Source organism: Natator depressus, chromosome 1 (assembly GCF_965152275.1).
Source record: "Natator depressus isolate rNatDep1 chromosome 1, rNatDep2.hap1, whole genome shotgun sequence".
Classification (NCBI taxonomy): domain Eukaryota; kingdom Metazoa; phylum Chordata; order Testudines; family Cheloniidae; genus Natator; species Natator depressus.
In genome coordinates this window covers 178,726,755-178,745,607 of record NC_134234.1, presented here as the reverse complement: position 1 = coordinate 178,745,607, position 18,853 = coordinate 178,726,755, and the positions used below count along the sequence as shown (strand labels likewise).

At 44.1% G+C, this 18,853-nt stretch overlaps 1 protein-coding gene and 1 long non-coding RNA gene across 3 annotated transcripts in view; both read left to right on the top strand.

Moving 5' to 3' along the window:
- GBE1 (1,4-alpha-glucan branching enzyme 1) overlaps window positions 1–18,853 on the top strand; it is a 266,210-nt gene that overhangs the window by 63,323 nt on the left and 184,034 nt on the right. The gene's annotated exons all lie outside the window — the stretch shown is intronic.
- LOC141998715 (uncharacterized) lies at window positions 9,994–13,517 on the top strand. Its single transcript, XR_012641900.1, has 3 exons — window positions 9,994–10,505; window positions 11,253–11,372; window positions 12,325–13,517. It is a non-coding gene; the product is annotated as an uncharacterized LOC141998715 (long non-coding RNA).

Genomic DNA, 18,853 nt, shown 5'->3' with positions numbered 1-18,853 from the left:
CATTTTGTGTTGGAGGTAGTGAGTGGAGAAGAGGGAAGGAGTTGGGGCTATACAGGGGAACAGCATGGCTTTTTTTTTTTTTTTTTTTTTTTAATAATCTGAGCTGGGGAGACACTTATTCAGAACAGAGGGGAAAGATTAAAAGCTCGCTGCTACTCTTTGGCCAGTCTAAGGTGTTGTGTGGCTGCTTTTTTTTTTTTTTTGGCTTTTTGTTTTTAAACAAATTTGCTTCTTTAGCAAACTTGTTTTTCAGCCATGTGTGTCTGTGTTTACTCATGATCCTTCACAATCCCAATCTATTTTCTCCTCTCCCCCAGTTAATTGGGGCCTGGATTTTACCCCATTAAGCCAATGGGAGTTCTGGCATTGACTTCAATTGGACCAGGATTTCATCCATAAAATCTCGGTCTTTGAACTTTTGCCCATTTGATTGGACTTGCCAAAGGAGTTTTATTACTTTCAAAACTTTGGTTTGCCTAGATACAGTCTCTCTCTCTCTTTCTCGCTCGCTCTTTCTCGCTTGCTCTCTTTCTCTCTCGCTCGCTCTCTCTCTCTCACCAATCCACCTTTACCTACATTAATATTGAAAATCCATTAAATGTTTTTCTGCATGTACGGATCATTTAAAAGAGCAAAGTTATGTTTCAGATATCATTGACTGTTGCAGAAGAAATGTGAATTCAGGCCTTAGCTAAGAGAGAATGCATTTTATCATTGTTTTAAAATATAAACAAACTTACAAAACTACATCTGAGCATTCTGTCTAAAGATTTGAGTAGTTAAATCCCTTTACAAAATAACTGGTAATGCACTTCAGGTGTGAGGAAATAACTGGACTATCATTTGGTTCATTTGGACCTGCAGTCAGATGAATTTCTTGGTAATGTGTGAAATTAATTTTTTATAGCACTACTTTTTGTGGAGTGCGGGGTCAGCATCAATAAACTAACAAAGGGAAAACTTTTATAGCCATACTAAAATGGTAGTTGAACCTCATTTTCCTGGTGTAGAAAATGGCAGGTTGCAACTGCTTAATTATTTTTAAAGAGTTGGATGGAGTAATATCTAATGTTGATTATGGTCATTTGAATGTGCAGATTGATTGTTCAACAGAGCAAGATTATATAAATTATGAACACTTCTGCTAAACATAGGAAAAGCCTTTTCCCCTTAGAATTGTATGTAACTCAATTGGTATACTTATCTGTAAGTTATTTAGTTTTTTTTGTCTTGGTTATTTTTGTAATCTGTTTTGAAATCTGGTAGTGTTGACATTCTTTGGATTTAAAAACAAATACACTGTTACATAAAATGGCAAATTCAGACTGGATTTCAAAATCTGAACCTCATCACAATAGTATTGAAAGTTGGAAAAAGGGAACCTGTAAAACTTCATTCCTGTGGACTATGTTAGGAACAAGCAGAAGTATTGAGATTCTGTCTAAAGAAAAATGAGTTTACATTGTGGTAAACTCTAAAATGTACTTAGATTAGTTTTGGATAGTGGCGTATAGACAATTGTTTGTTGCTTGTGGCTATTATCAAGCCTGCATTTAAACAAAATCGAAGGATTCATTTTTTTCAATCTGTACTTTGAATAAAAGTTTTAGCATTCAAATATGTGACTGTGTTACATACTGTCTAATTTTGTCATCTGTAACTCTTTGCCATTTAGCATTGTTTTGCTTACCAGTTTACATCTTCTCATTATACCAGTGTACAGGCAGTCCTTGACTTTACGACGTTTGAGTGATGATGAATGGCACTTATGACTCTTCTACATTGACACCCTGATTCGACTTAGGACTATAGGTTTCGAGTTTACGATGCTTGGTCCCGCAATGGAGTAGATTGCGGTTCCGAGTTTCGACTTACAATTTGTTCCTTACAATTGCATTGTGTCGTAAGACCGAGGACTGCCTGCCTGTATAACGTTTTCAGTTTTCATGGCAGTAAGTGTCCCAAGCACACTTGCCACTCTATGGCTTCGGGTAGAGTCCAACTGAGAATACTTCTACAATGCTAAATGGATATAAACAGATAAAAATATTTAAAATCAGTGTGTGTGAATCTAGAAAATACTTTTCTTCAAGTGATGGCCCCTATATGGATTCCAAACATGGGTGTCAATGCGTGCCATGCAATGGAGCCAGAATGCTTTCCTAGCAGTGTCAGTTGAACTGCACGTGTGTCGTGTGTTTCCCTTCATGTTTGCAGCTGAGACTATAATAGGCTGTGGGGGTTGATGCTACTCCCTCTTACGCCTCATGGATGGAGTCAGAAGCCCTGTTCCTTCTTGTTCTTAGCTTCACACACTCCCGTCTTGTGTGGCCCCCACTCCCAAGAGGGCAGAGAGGAGGAACTTCGTCCCTGCTAAAGTAGCAGACTTTGTTTACCCACTCACCTCCCAACTCCCTGGTGGTCCGCACAGTGGCAGAGAAGGCCTGCCAGCAGGCACAGAAATCCACTGTCCCAGACAGGACGGTGAAGAAGATGGACCTGCTCAGCAGGAAATTCTGTTCCTCAGTGGGGCTCCAATTTCGTATCTCCAATTATTAAGCTCTGCTAGTGAAATGACTTTCACAATTACACTGAACTATTTGAGTTCAAAGACCAGCTGCCACCAGACAGACAGCAGCAATTCCAAGTGCTGCTGGATGAGGGGAGACTGGCAAAGGTGGGCTTCCAGGCTGCTGTGGATGCTGTTGACGCTGCCTCTTGTTCTCTGGCAGTCGGGTTCGTGCTCCGCAGGGACACCTGGCTGCAGTTGTCCTCTTTCCCCAACGAGGTCCAAACCACTATTGAGGACCTCCCCTTCGACACACACACGCAAACTGCTCAACAAGAAAACAGACGAGTCCCTCCACTCTCTCATACTCTCAAGCCACTCTCAGGTCCCTTGGCCACGGCCTCTCCCCAGCATACTACCAACTCCAGCAGGAGTCTCCACATAGATGATACTGATAGCAATGGTCACGTTACCCCACCTCTGCCACCACCACAACCACCTCCTTGACCCTCTCCCAGCAGCAGTCAAAACAGCAGTTTTGATGCACAGGTTAAGAACAGCAAACCTTTCCTGATCTCTACTGCACCCCATATTGTCTTTGGGGCTGTCTTGCCCTATTCACCTACAATTGGGGCCAGATTACCACATAAACAAGGAGAAGTCAGTGCTTGTACCTACCCAGACGATCTACTTTATTGGGGCATGGCTAGACTCCATCACTCTCTGAGCCTTCCTCCTGAAGGAATGCTTCTCCACACTGAATTCCATAATTGCAGACCTACACCGCAACTCCGTACCACCATCCACTGCTCACTCTTTCTCCTTGGACCTATGGCAACCTGCACCTTAGTGACACCGTATGCTCAGCTCCACCTGTGTTGCCTACCGGTGTGACTTCTTTCAATCTAAAGACCACATAGAGACTGGACAGCAGAGTCCTGTTCCCTAAAAGGTTCTGGCCTCCTTCACATGGTGTACCGACCCTTCCAAGGTTGTGGTCGGGTACTCCCTTTATATTTCCTACCCCACAATCCACCATCACCACGGATGCCTCTCTTGCAGGTTGGGGAGCCCGCTTAGACCATCACGCAGCCCAGGGCGTCTGGTCAACATTAGAGGCCAGGACGCATATCAACGTTGTGGAGTTGAAGGTAGTCCATTTCGTGAGGCAGGCGTTCCTCCCTCTCATTGGTCCTGTCACATTCAACTGCTCTCCAGCAACGTTGCGCGGTAGTTTACATCAATAAGGACGGCAGCACCACACGTCTCTCCTTCTTTTCTGAGTCCATCTACCTTTGGAACTGGTACATCAAGTCCTACTCCAGGCTACATACCTCCCGGGCACCCAAAACTCCCTGGCAGATGTATTCAGCAGGTCTCTCTCTATGTGAACCATGAATGGGAATTGCACAATGCCATGCCTGGGACCTCTTCATGACCCACAAGAACCACAAACTGGCCATTTATTGCTCCAGAGGGGAGAACTCACGGGACAAAGTCCTTCTTCCCTAGACTGGAGACCTACGCTGCACCTTTCCCAGTCCTGTTTTCCTGCAAGTCCTATGCAAAATTTGCTGGGACAGAGCTACAGTAATACTCATGGCCCCGTTCTGGCCCCATCAGTATTGGTTCACGGACCTCCTGTGACTCTCTGCTTTCACACTTCACCGCCTTCGCACACGACTGGATCTCCTCATGCAAGATCGGGACCTCTTCACTTCACTTTACAACTTGGCTTTTGGATGGGGCTCGAGGATAGACAAGGCATGCTCTGCCCCAGTGAGACACATGCTTAGACAAACGAGGGCATCTGCCAGAGCTTGCTACCAGGCGAAGTGGAAGTGATTTACCTCATGGCCTCACAGACGACATCACCTGCTGGGGATGATAGCTATACTTATTGTCCTCGACTACCTTTTTGAATTCAAAATGTCGGGCTTGACCTTCAGCTCCATATGGGGGGTCCTGGCAGTGCTTAGTGCCTTTCTCCCTCAATGGATGGTGCCTCAGTGTTCACACACCCTACCACTGTCTGTTTCCTAAAGGTTCTACTCAATACCTTCCCATCAGTCCTCAAGGCCACACTTGGATGGGACCTTAATCTCCTTTTCTCCTCTCTCACAAAGCCCCCTTTTGAGCCCCTGGCAATTTCTCTTATAGCTCCATGAAAGTGATCTTCTTAGTGGCCATCACCTGGGCTAGATGGGTCAGCAAACTGGCAGCCATGACAGCAGACTCCCCTTACATGGTCTTCCACAAGGATAAGGTTTCCTTGTGGCTGCACCCAAAATTCGTACCTAAGGTAGTGTCCGAATTCCACCTTAAGTGCATCCACCTCTTTTTGTTTTCTATCCCAAACTCCATGCCTCCCACATGGAGAGAGCACTACACTCCCTTGATGTCAGCCATGAACTGGCATTTACCTCCAGCGTACCCATGCCTTTCGGGCATCACCAAGACTCTTTCTAGCCATTGCCGATCGCTGCAAGGGACAAGCCCTCTCCTCACAACAAAACTCCAGATGAGTCTCCAGGTGCATTCACAAATGTTACACATGCACCAGCGTACCTCCACTTGATGGAGTCATGGCACGCAGCCACATCAGCCTGCTTCCTGGACATCGCATGGCATGACATCTGTGGTGCTGCAATGGGGCGCTCTGTACACATGTTCATGTCCCTGCACACCATCGCCTCAACCGCAGCTGCGGATGCAGCTGTAGGCCATGCCGTACTACAGAGTATACTTCCTCGCACCCATCTTCATGCTGATCACTGCTCACTACTCACTCATATTTGGAATCTATATGGGAACCATCACTTGGGGAGGAGGTTACTTACCTGTAACTGGAGTTTCTTCAAGATGTGTTCCCTGTTTGGATTCTAATACTGGCTCTCCATGCTCTCTGCTGTGGGCTAAACTAATCAGCAGTAAGAGGGATACTGGAACGGCATTGACCCACATGGTTGCTTATAACATTGGATGCAAATACAGGGGGAACACACAATGCACGTGCAGGTCAATGGGCACTGCTAGGAAAACCTTCTAACGCTGGCGCATGGAATCTAAATAGGGACTATGTATCTCGAAGAACCTCCTGTTACAAGTAAGTAACCTCCTTTTCTGACTAGTGCTTAAAGGTATTTCATGTAAAGTTGAAAAGCAGAAGAGTAGAGTAACACTGCATTCAGTCATGCTCCCATTTGGTCTGAATAACCGAACTGATGAGGGGAGGGAGGGGAACAACTAGCTTTCATTCAAACGTATTTCTACCAGAATGGATGGCTATGAAATAGGGCAGTACGGTACTTAAATTTTAACATGGCAATCAAATATGTCAGCTTCCTTCTTGCTGGAATAATGCTAGTACCAAATGATAAATTACAAATATGGTTTATCTGCTGATAGACATAGCTGATGCCAGCTACCAAAACTGTTTCCGAGGCATTTGGCCAGCAAAAATTTAAAATAACTGAACTTAAATCCTTTTTTTTTTTTTTAAATCATTGGTGCTAAGGAGCTGTATATCTAAATTCTTAAAATGGTGAGTTTTATTAACGTCTGTCATAATCATAGGGGTAGCTTAAATTCCTCCTTGCCTGTAAGGGGTTAAGAAGCTCAAGTAACCTGGTTGGCACCTGACCAAAGGAACCAATGGGGACCAAAGATACTTCCAAATCTGGTGGAGGGCAGAGGTTTTGTTTTGGGTTCTTTGTTTCTGTGGCCATTCGTTCTTGGGACTAAGAGGGACCGGGCATCAATCCATGTTCTCCAGATCTTTCTAAACAAGTCTCTCATATTTCAAACTTGTAAGTAACAGCTAGGCAAAGCATATTAGTTTGTTTTCTCAACTTGTGAATTTTCCCTTTGCTAGAGGGAGGTTTATCCCTGTTTTTGTTGTAACTTTGAAACTAAGGCTATAGGGGGTTCCTGTGTGCTCTTTGAATTTTCTGCTACTCTGTAAGGTTAACTGCCAGCTGAAGTTTACAGAGGTGATTCTTTTACCTTTTTCTCTTTAAATCAAATCCTTCTTTTTAAGACCGACTGATTTTTTCCATTTTTCTAAGACCCAGGGGTTGGTTCTGTAGTTCCTTTGTAACTAATTGGTGGGGATATATGCTCAAGCCTTCCCCAGGAAAGGGGGTGAAGGCTTGGGGGAATAGGATTCCAACTGGTCCTTTCCCTGATCGTTTGTTTGTTAAATCACTTGGTGGTGGCAGCGATCCCAAGGCAAGAAAGGAATCTGTGCCTTGGGGAAGTTTTAACCTAATCTGGTAAGAATAAGCTTACGGGTCTTTCATGCGGGTCCCCACATCTGTACCCCAGAGTTCAGAGTGGGGAAGGAACCCTGACAGTCTGAGGATACATCTACACTAGTGACTATATACAACTGCCCATAGAATCATAGAATATCAGGGTTGGAAGGGACCTCAGGAGGTCATCTAGTCCAACCCCCTGCTCAAAGTAGGACCAATCCCCAACTAAATCATCCCAGCCAGGGCTTTGTCAAGCCTGATCTTAAAAACTTCTAAGGAAGGAGATTCCACCACCTCCCTAGGTAATGCATTCCAGTGTTTCACCCCCCTCCTAGTGAAAAAGTTTTTCCTAATATCCAACCTAAACCTCCCCGACTGCAACTTGAGACCATTACTCCTTGTTCTGTCATCTGCTACCACTGAGAACAGTCTAGATCCATCCTCTTTGGAACCCCCTTTCAGGTAGTTGAAAGCAGCTATCAAATCCCCCCTCATTCTTCTCTCCTGCAGACTAAACAATCCCAGTTCCCTCAGCCTCTCCTCATAAGTCATGTGTTCCAGTCCCCTAATCATTTTTGTTGCCCTCCGCTGGACTCTTTCCAATTTTTCCACATCCTTCTTGTAGTGTGGGGCCCAAAACTGGACACAGTACTCCAGATGAGGCCTAACCAATGTCGAATAGAGGGGAACAAACACGTCCCTCGATCTGTTGGCAGTGCTCCTACATCTACAACCCAAAATGCCATTGGCCTTCTTGTCAACAAGGGCACACTGTTGACTCACATCCAGCTTCTCGTCCACTGTAACCCCTAGGTCCTTTTCTGCCGAACTGCTGCCGAGCCATTCGGTCCCTGGTCTGTAGCGGTGCATGGGATTCTTCCGTCCTAAGTGCAGGACTCTGCACTTGTCCTTGTTGAACCTCATCAGATTTCTTATGGCCCAATCCTCTAATTTGTCCAGGTCCCTCTGTATCCTATCCCTACCCTCCAGCGTATCTACCTCTCCTCCCAGTTTAGTGTCATCTGCAAACTTGCTGAGGGTGCAATCCACGCCATCCTCCAGATCATTTATGAAGATATTGAACAAAACCAGCCCCAGACCGACTCTTGGGGCACTCGGCTTGATACCGGCTGCCAGCTAGACATGGAGCCATTGATCACTACCCGTTGAGTCCGACAATCTAGCCAGCTTTCTATCCACTTTATAGTCCATTCATCCAGCCCATAACTTGCTGGCAAGAATACTGTGGGGAGACCATGTCAAAAGCTTTGCTAAAGTCAAGGAACAACACATCTACTGCTTTCCCTTCATCCACAGAACCAGTTATCTCATCATAGAAGGCAATTAGATTAGTCAGACATGACTTGCCCTTGGTGAATCCATGCTGACTGTTCCTGATCACTTTCTTCTCCTCTAAGTGCTTCAGAATTGATTCCTTCAGGACTTGCTCCATGATTTTTTCCAGGGACTGAGGTGAGGCTGACTGGCCTGTAGTTCCCAGGATCATCCTCCTTCCCTTTTTTAAAGATGGGTACTACATTAGCCTTTTTCCAGTTGTCCGGGACTTCCCCCGATCGCCATGAGTTTTCAAAGATAATGGCCAATGGCTCTGCAATCACAACTGCCAACTACTTTAGCACTCTTGGATGCAGCACATCCGGCCCCATGGACTTGTGCTCGTCCAGCTTTTCTAAATAGTCCCGAACCACTTCTTTCTCCCCAGAGGGCTGGTCACCTCCTCCCCATGCTGTGCTGCCCAGTGCAGCAGTCTAGGAGCTGACCTTGTTCATGAAGACAGAGGCAAAAAAAGCATTGAGTACATTAGCTTTTTCCACATCCTCTGTCACTAGGTTGCCTCCCTCATTCAGTAAGGGGCCCACACTTTCCTTGACTTTCTTCTTGTTGCGAACATGCCTGAAGAAACCCTTCTTGTTACTCTTAACATCTCTTGCTAGCTACAACTCCAAGTGTGATTTGACATTCCTGATTTCACTCCTGCATCCCCAAGCAATATTTTTATACACTTCCCTGGTCATTTGTCCAATCTTCCACTTCTTGTAAGCTTCTGTTTTGTGTTTAAGATCAGCAAGGATTTCACTGTTAAGCCAAGCTGGTCGCCTGCCATATTTACTATTCTTTCTACACCATCGGGATGGTTTGTCCCTGTAACCTCAATAAGGATTCTTTAAAATACAGCTAGCTCTCCTGGACTCCTTTCCCCCTCATGTTGTTCTCCCAGGGGATCCTGCCCATCAGTTCCCTGAGGGAGTCAAAGTCTGCTTTTCTGAAGTCCAGGGTCCATATTCTGCTGCTCTCCTTTCTTCCCTGTGTCAGGATCCTGAACTCGACCATCTCATGGTCACTGCCTCCCAGGTTCCCATCCACTTTAGCTTCCCCTACTAATTCTTCCTGGTTTGTGAGCAGCAGGTCAAGAAGAGCTCTGCCCCTAGTTGGTTCCTCCAGCACTTGCACCAGGAAATTGTCCCCTACACTTTCCAAAAACTTCCTGGATTGTCTGTGCACTGCTGTATTGCTCTCCCAGCAGATATCAGGGTGGTGGAAGTCGCCCATGAGAACCAGGGCCTGCGATCTAGTAACTTCTGTGAGTTGCCAGAAGAAAGTCTCGTCCGCCTCATCCCCCTGGTCCGGTGGTCTATAGCAAACTCCCACCACAACATCACCCTTGTTGCTCACACTTCTAAACTTAATCCAGAGACACTCAGGTTTTTCTGCAGTTTCATACTTGAGCTCTGAGCAGTCATACTGCTGCCTGACATACAGTGCAACTCCCCCACCTTTTCTGCCCTGCCTGTCCTTCCTGAACAGTTTATATCCATCCATGACAGTACTCCAGTCATGTGAGTTATCCCACCATGTACGGGGTTGTTCCATAAGCCCCGTATAGTCCACAGCTAACCCCCAGAAGCATTGTCTAAAGGCGAGAAGAGGGTAAGTAAGCTAGAATCCTGGAGAGATGTGGGTAAGTAGACACCTCCTCTATGGCATGATCCCATGCCCATGTGTAGTGTGTATGTGGATAAGGGTTCTGTACAAGGTTTAAATTTTCAGTAGTTCTCCATCCCCATTCCGAGAACACTTTTCTGGACCCTTACCAATCTGTAAAGGTCCTTGTCTGCCCCATCTTCTGTCCCCGCTCCATTTTCATTGCTAGTAGTGAGCTGCACTGACCACATTTGAACACCTTTCTGCTACACTCTTTAGATCAATACAGGTGAATGTGGATCCTGCTCTGAGAGCAGCCACCTGGCCTACTGACCACATGGAGGTGCTGATCTGTTTGGTCCCAGTACGCTGTTCTCTGCATCTTCTCCTGGAGCAGCAGGAATGTTCACCTATGCTGGGAAACTTGATGGAGGCTGGAGAAGGAGGGCGATGAGGGGATTCTGACAAGAGCTGGGACCACATCAAACACTTGAAGCTTCCATACAGGAGGCCAAAGGCTGGAACAGTCACTCCAGGAGTGCTAGTCATACATGCCCCTTCTATGAGGAGCTTGACTGGGTGATGTCAAGGGTTTCCAGTACAGAACATGAAGTAGCTCAAAATCCCTTCTTCTGCCTTGCTGGCCTCATTGTCTCATGTGATGCTTATGAGGTGCCGGGGAGGAGACAGCAGGAATGTGATTTTTGCACCACTACCTGGAGGAACTGGTTGAAGAAGCCTCCCCAACAAACCCAAGTGAAGCCCTAAGCCATGGCAGGAACCAGAACCCAAGGCTGGTAAGTTACAATGGACCCTCACCTTCCCCACCAATATTCCCTCTTAATGTGGTGCTAAATTCCTGATTTTAAGAACCAGGGTATTTGAACTACTGTGAACTGACATTTCCTCCCTGGACATATACCATGCATTGCCATGTCTTCTGGGTTTGAATTGCAGTGCTGCAGATATGGTACTGTCATGCCCCATTCTCTTTTTGAACTCCTCCACCTTCCCCCTCCCCCACATCTCCACTCCAAAATGGTTCCCAGCCAAGACATGGTTATAAATCAATGATTTATCCATTTCTGGTGAACCTCTATTATGGATGTGGCTAAAGCTATTTCTTAAACAGATTATTAAGGAAAAATTATTGGGCCCCTGAGTCTGCACACTTCTTGCCTTGCAGCCAGATAGGTAGGGTTGCAGATGTGGGACAGGCAGGCGAGGGGCTATTTGGTGATGGGACAGTTGTAGAAAACTTTTATAGTTGTTTGTCTAAAGTTAGGAGCAGCTGCTTTTTGTCCCTTGGAAGATTACACAGTTCCAGTGCTTTCTTCCCTCCCTCCTCTCCCTCGATTTTACCAACCCCTTACAAATGGGGGAGGGATCAGGATGGGATGTGGAGTTGGGGTAAGGTTGGCAAGGGAACAAAGCACAGATATAGAATATATATATATATATATATAATATATAATATATATACACACATACTTTTTGGTTGTCTGAGGAAACGTTAGTCACAGCAGTTCTTTCTCCGTTGGAAGATGATATGGGAGAAGGATCCAGTCTGGAGATTGGACGATCACCATGCAATGTCTTTTTGCAGTGGAAAGGGTGCTTGTGGTGCTGAACTGAAACTTCAGGGAACAAAATAAAGTTGTGGGGTATGTTTCTTTCCTTGTCCATTTCACCATTGTTCATCTGGCTCAGGGACAGAATTATCTGATGCTGGGGTAGGGAAGTTGGTGTTCAAGCTTCACATCTCTTTGTATAGAAATTCTGCATGCAACCTGAGAATAGTACATATCCAGCTGTATTGTCTCCTAGTAGAGCCCTGTGCGGTTACAAAATTTATATCCACATCCAATCCGCGCAAACAGCCCACAGGTATCTGCAGATTTGCAGGGCTCTAGATATAACATTTGGATTCACATCTATCCGTGATCCATAAACATGGTCTGCTGGTATTCTCGGATATAAAGCGGATCTCCACAGATTTTCAGAGATCTACCTGCAAATATGTCAGCAAACTTCTGATGTAACAGAAACTCCAGCTGGGCCTTGTGGTTTAATGGCAGTGCAAATCTGCTTGGTCCTGCTTTACAGCTGACCAAACTCCATGATTCAGTAATATGTAGAGGGGTGACCATTAGCAGAAACATCTCTGTGGTGTGTATATATAGCCAGATCTCCTGCATAGGACTAGGAAGCCCCTTCTCTTTTTTCCTTTCTCGTACCTTGAAAACCCCCATGTTTTCCAGTTGTTGGCCAGCTTTCAAAGAAGAAATTACAAACTGGTAACACAGGCCCTGGAAGGAACTATTTCTCTGCTCTCTTCTTTCCTCTCCTCTCCCCTCCCTCCAACTCTGAGACACTATGAACATGTAAAAACTACTTGTACAGTTTTTCTGCCACTATTAGCCTCTGCTCCTTCCTCATGGACTGCAAAAGCTGTTTGAGAAACAAGCGTAGTCTAACAGTCTCATTCTTGGGATACTGAAAAGTGTCCAAGTGTGGCCTACTAGAACAATGTTTTATATTAGGTGCTGGGAATTTTTGGCTTCTTCAAAAGGGGGAAAAGAAAATGTAATATTACCCTTGTCTTTGAATTGGCAGGACCTTCAGTCTCAAAAGGGAAACCATGCTGCCGGGAGGGCCAGAGAAGCACCCAGAGACAGACAGGACCTTGGAAGAGTGGCTCATAGGAATGGACGGGAGGAACCAAGAGTAGTTTGCATCCCTCAGGGCAGAGAAGGAGTGGGCTTTTCCGCAGGAGAAGACACTATTGAACAATTTCATGGAGCAAGAGGCACACCATAGGGAATGGGAGCATTTCCCCATGAAGAGGCTGGCTGACTGACCAGGTGGTTGAATAAGTTCAGGGTCTGTCTGCTGCCAAGGCCCCAGGATCAGTTGATGATCAAACAACTCTGCTGCCCCACACCATCACCACCTCCTTCGTCTCCTCTGGCTGATGCCCGAGGTGTTCCTTAGCCAGAAGATCTTGTTTCAAGGATTCCTTCTGCAAGAGGTTGAGATGAAAAGATGGAGCCTGCAGGACTATTGGGATCTCACCCTCCACTGGCAGTTGAAACCCTATGTAGGGGACCCCCTTGAGTGACCAGATGGGGAACAATGAATCTGCAGGAGTCTCAAAACCTACCAAGTAATTGCCTCCCAAACACCTCACAAGAGACATATCTCCAGTTTCCCCCATGTCATTTCTTCTCCCCGCCCCCACTTGTTTCACCCTCTTGCCCTTGTCAGGAGGAGGGCAAGTAGATGGGTGCAGATAACATTTGAGTGGTGTTCTGTCACTTAACTTTTGTAAAGATTTGTTGACCTTTCTTTTTAAAAATATTTAAGTTACACATTCCATCTCATACTTTTTTTACATGTTGTCATAAATATAAAGGGAAGGGTAATCACCTTTAAAATCCCTCCTGGCCAGAGGAAAAATCCTTTCACCTGTAATGGGTTAAGAAGCTAGGATAACCTCGCTGGCACATGACCAATGAGGAGACCAGATACTTTCAAAAGCTGGGAGGAGGGAGAAAAACAAAGGGTCTGTCTGTGTGATGCTTTTGCCGGGGACAGAACAGGAATGGAGTCTTAGAACTTAGTAAGTAATCTAGCTAGATATGCGTTAGATTATGATTTCTTTAAATGGCTGAGAAAATTAAGCTGAGCTGAATAGAATGAATATTCCTTTTTTGTGTCTTTTTTTTTTGTAACTTAAGGTTTTGCTTAGAGGGATTCTCTGTTTTGAATCTAATTAGCTTGTAAGGTATTTACCATCCTGATTTTACAGGGGTGATTCTTTTTTACTTCTATTAAAAGTCTTCTTGTAAGAAAACTGAATGCTTTTTCATTGTTCTTAAGATCCAAGGGTTTGGGTCTGTGGTCACCTATGCAAAGTAGTGAGGATTTTTACAAACCTTCCCCAGTAAGTGGGGTGCAAGGGTTGGGAGGATTTGGGGGGGAAAGACGTTTCCAAACAATGCTTTCCTAATAAAAATAAACCCAGATAAATGTTTGGTGGTGGCAGTGGAAGTCCAAGGGTAAAATAGTTTGTACCTTGGGGAAGTTTTAACCTAAGCTGGTAAAAGTAAGCTTACGAGGTTTTCATGCAGGTCCCCACATCTGTACATCTAGAGTTCAGAGTGGGGAAGGAACTGTGACACATGTTATGATTTCCTTGGTTTGTCTGTGGCCCTTCTGTGATGGGTTGGATCACAGAAAACCCCTTGGAAACTCCCAACTGATGTACTGGGACTACCTCTGAGCCCGCTTTCCCTGCCAGCGAAGGACTTCAGTGCCCTGCCTGGTTTGAGCCAGACACGCTTGCCTGCTACAAACCCAGACCCAGGTCTGAACGACGTCCCCCAACAGCTACAGGCTTAACTGAAAACAGCTTAAGAAGTGTTCCTGTCTCTAACGCTCAGATGCTCAACTCCCAATGGGGTCCAAACCCCAAATAAATCCGTTTTACTCTGTAAAAAGCTTATACAGGATAAACTCATAAATCATTTGCCCTCTAAAACACTGATAGAGATGCACAGCTGTTTGCCCCCCAAGGTATTAATACACACTCTGGGTTAATTAATAAGTAAAAAGTAATTTCACTAAATACAAAAAAGTAGGAAGTAATAACAGACAGAACAAAGTGAATTACCAAGCAAAATAAAATAAAACACACAAGTCTAAACCTAATACAGTAAGAAAGTGATTACAGATGAAGCCTCACCCTCAAAGATGTTCCAGTAAGCTTCTTTTACAGACTAGGCTCCTTCTAGTCTGGGTCCAGCAATCACTCACACCCCAGTGGTTACTGTCCTTTCTCCAGTTTCTTTCAGGTACCCTTTGGGGATGGAGAGGCTATCTCTTGAGCCAGCTGAAGACAAAATGGAGGAATCTCCCAGGGGTTTAAATAGACTTTCTCTTGTGGGTGGACACCCCTCCTTCACCCTATGTAGAATCCAGCTACAAAATGGAGTTTTGGAGTCACATGGGCAAGTCACGTGTCCATGCATGACTCAGAACTTACAGGCAGCAGCCGTTGTTCACATGCTACCTTGAACGTCCTCAGAAGATTTCTAATGTGGATTGGAGTCTTCCAAGATCCATTGTCCATTAAATGTTTCTTGATTGGGCACTTAACTTGCAAATTCCTTTCTAAAGAAGCAGACCAAATGCCTTACTAAGGCTACTTAAAATCATCAAGTACACCGCCAATATTCATAACTTTGAGTACAAAAATGATACATGCATACAAATAGGATGAATATATTCAGTAGATCATAAACTTTGCAGAGATGTTACATAGCATATGTAGCATAAACCATATTCCAGTTATATCATATTTACATTCATAACCATATTTCCATAAAGCATTATGGGGTGCAACGTCATACCTTCCTTGCAAGTATGATGAACAGAAGATGTTTTCAGGTTTGGGATTGGGCTCCACAATTTACAGCTCATGAAATTGAATGGTGTATAACTGGTGCATGATAAAGGAAACATCATCTCCAGGTTTAGAAAGATCTGAAGTTGCAAGGATACACAGGAGGAATAGGGAGAGTGCATTTAGTGTTGTGTGTACAATGTAGAAGTATAGTAAACACCATTACTAGTTTTCAATGCAGCAGAAGCCTAAATCACAGAAAAGAGGTAATGTATGACTTTGTGGCTTAGTTGACGTGAAGAAAATCAAAACACAATGCTAGTAACAATACAGGCAATGACCGCATCTACCACTACCCTGGCTATAAAGGACCACTCCTCTCCTGCCCTTTCAACTATGGTAGGGATTAGTGCTTTATAACAGGGGCTAAGTGCAGCTGGCACCACTGGCAATAAACAGTTTAAAAAAACCAGACAGGCTGGATACCACCGCCACCCTGCTCCCAAGCAAATGTTGATAAGGTCGTTAAGAGAGATTGAGTGCTGCCAATAAGAAGTTCGTAAAAACATGTGAATGGAGAAGACAAAAAACATTGCACAGTGACCACATTACAACTCTGCTGCCACAGCACAAACTGAACCCAAGGTGATAACCCAGTGGAGATATTCTGTTACTTGTTTGGAATGTCATAGGAGGTAATGACTGTCAGCTGCAGGAACAAAGCCCTCACAAAGCTATGTGGACTCAGAAGTATGTACGAATGTTGCCTCTTGCATTTCCAGCAGCTGTACAGGATGTGATGGTGTCCTTCAGTTCAGGCAGAAGGCATCCTCCTCCTTCCTGCTATTCCAAGATGTGAGGCACCCTTGGTTTCCCTTGCCTGCTGGCAACTAGGACCGATGTGTATGGAGGTGGGATCTGGCTTCTGGTTCAGAGTTTGTAAACTGAACTTGTCCACTCAGGGCAGAAGCACTTGCGTTTACCCTCACAAATGTTATTGAATGTTCAGCAGGTGATGATTATGTGAATGAGGTTGGTCACGTTGGCATCCAAATGGGTACATAAGGAGAGCAACAAACTCTCTAATCCTTCCAAATGTGAACTCCATAGCCATTCTGCAGCTACTGAGTTTGCAATTGAATTCCCTTTTTCCAAAATCCTTAATATCAGGGTTTGGTTTCATGAATCAAGTCAGGATCGGGTATATGGGGTCCCCAAGAGTAACAGTTGGCATAGATACACCACACAGAACAATATCATTTCTGAAGAATAAGTCTCTTCTCCCTCCCGCACCTCTCCCTTCTAGTCCAATCCTAATGTCCATGTCCTAGCATCATGAACCTTTCCAATGTTTCCCACATTTATATTGATGAATCTGCCTCTGTGGTCCACTAAGCCATGCAGAATGAGTGATTTAGTAACCTTTTCAGTTCACATTTGCCCCTTGTGGTGGGGGAAGTACAGGGATATGGGTGCCATTGATAGCCTATACACAGTTTGGAGATGCTATTCTCTGAAATCCAGCTATTATTTCTGGAACACTTCTTATGGTAATCACTCATGAGTAATTGAGTGTTTGTTTGCCTCACAAACCTGCACAATCACAACCCTAACAGTGGACTTTCCAACCCCAAAGTAGTTTGCAGCAGACCTGTAGTAGTCTGTAGCCAGCTTCCACCGAGCAATAGCAATCAGTTTCTGAACTGCTATGGCTTCCCTGAATTGAGTGTTCTGGCACTGGAGGTTTTGTGCAAGTGCCTCACACAGTTCCATGATGACCTGTTTCCTCATATAGAAGTTTTGAAGCCGTTGTTTCAGGCTTCAAAATTGTGTGATTCCACCATTCTGTGCTGCTTCTCCTGCACCAAAAGCGATGGTTGACTCAAGCGCTTTCTGTGGCAATACTGGCTATTCCACTGTGTAATCCTTTGTCTCTCAATAAGGAGCAGGAGTAGAGTGAGATCTTTCCTTCACTTTGTGTGTTCCATCCATTTTTCCAGGGAATAACAGTAAAGGGTGACGTGATCAGGAACTGCTGTTGGCAAAAGTGTGAAGGCAGGGAACACCAGCGACATACAAAGTGGTTCCCCAAGTGTCTCCGTGTGATTCACAGAACTCTGGGCTACAGCCCCTAAAATAGTAGTGCTAGCAGTGCATATTAGCAGCAGTGTGAAAGCAGGTATATGCACGTACACAATGTTACACCCATGTCCAGAACAGCCTATGTGGACTCTTGGCATGTGTGTGGGAAGCATGCATGAGCATGTATATGATCCAGTAGTTCAGCATGCATGCCACTGTTGATGTCGTCTTAGATAAGTTGTCTTTTTTTTGTTTGTTTCTGTTTTTTTAAGAGGACAAGAGTGGAAGAAAATGATCATTTTAAACATACACCAAAGTATGTTGCGAGTACTGAGTTAAATGAGCTTTTGAAGTTACCGTTTGTCAGTTTTTTTGGTGTGGGAGGAGTGGTAATTTAAGAATTGAAATATTTTAAAGGAAGAAAAATGCTCATGCGTAATGAAATAGTATGACAGCTTAAGAATTGTAGTGTTTTTTCTGAAAACTCTAATTTACTTTAAAGTATTTCATGTATCACTTTTTATCAAATGAAGCTGAGATTTAGAACTAATATCTTAGAATAGCTGTATCTAGATTTTAATGAAACGCGGCAGTAAGGAGTCCAAAGTGAATTTCCTTGTAGTCTTTTAAATGAAAAAGTGCGTCATTTGTCCTATATTTCTTATTCATCGTCGGACATAGTAAAGTATTCAGTCCCAAGAGAAAGAATACAGTCAGGAAGCCTAGAGGAATGGAAGAGTGTCATTCAGTGCAGATGAGTTTTAGTAATAATCTTATGAGAAATTGGGTTGCAAAACCCTAAGATTTAGAATTAAATTGCCCTAGATATATTTAATTAAAAATGGATAGCTTTAACCTTTCTTTAAGTCTCAAACAGGTTAAAATCACAAACTAAATTTATGGGTATGCTGTATTTTACTTGAAATCAGGAGTTGCTTTTAATATGAATTCTTCATAAAACCTTTGTTCCATAAAGAGACCTTTAACTGAACCACTAGAAAAAGAGATTTTATACAAAAAAGTTTTCAAAGAATTATGGAATTTGAGTGATCATATCTTTCACTTTTGAAACTGAAAAACACATGGCAGGTTAATGTTTTTGACTATTTAAGTACAGTGGACTGTCTTTCAGTTTGTCTTGCAGAATATTAAACTGAAATGTTATCCAGAAATGGAGTCGTCTTCTATAGCAATGTTTGATTTAAGGACCTTATATTCTCCTGTTCTTCATGAGGCATAGGTACTGTAACAAAGTAGGATCTTCTTCCTGGTCTGGGACTGTCTGGACATCTGTCTTATTTCTGTTGTCTTTAGTTATTTACTCTCTTCCAACCCCCCCCCCCCCCCAATCCTCTGGACATCCTGCCAGTGATTTTCTTAGCTATATATCAATTCTACTTTCGTTGGATCCACATTTATTAACAAAAAGAAAAGGAGTACTTGTGGCACCTTAGAGACTAACCAATTTATTTGAGCATAAGCTTTTGTGAGCTACAGCTCACTTGATCGGATGCATACTGTGGAAAGTGTAGAAGATCTTTTTATACACACAAAGCATGAAAAAATACCTCCCCCCACCCCACTCTCCTGCTGGTAATAGCTTATCTAAAGTGATCACTCTCCCTGCGGAAGTGAAGAAACAGATTGATAGAGCCA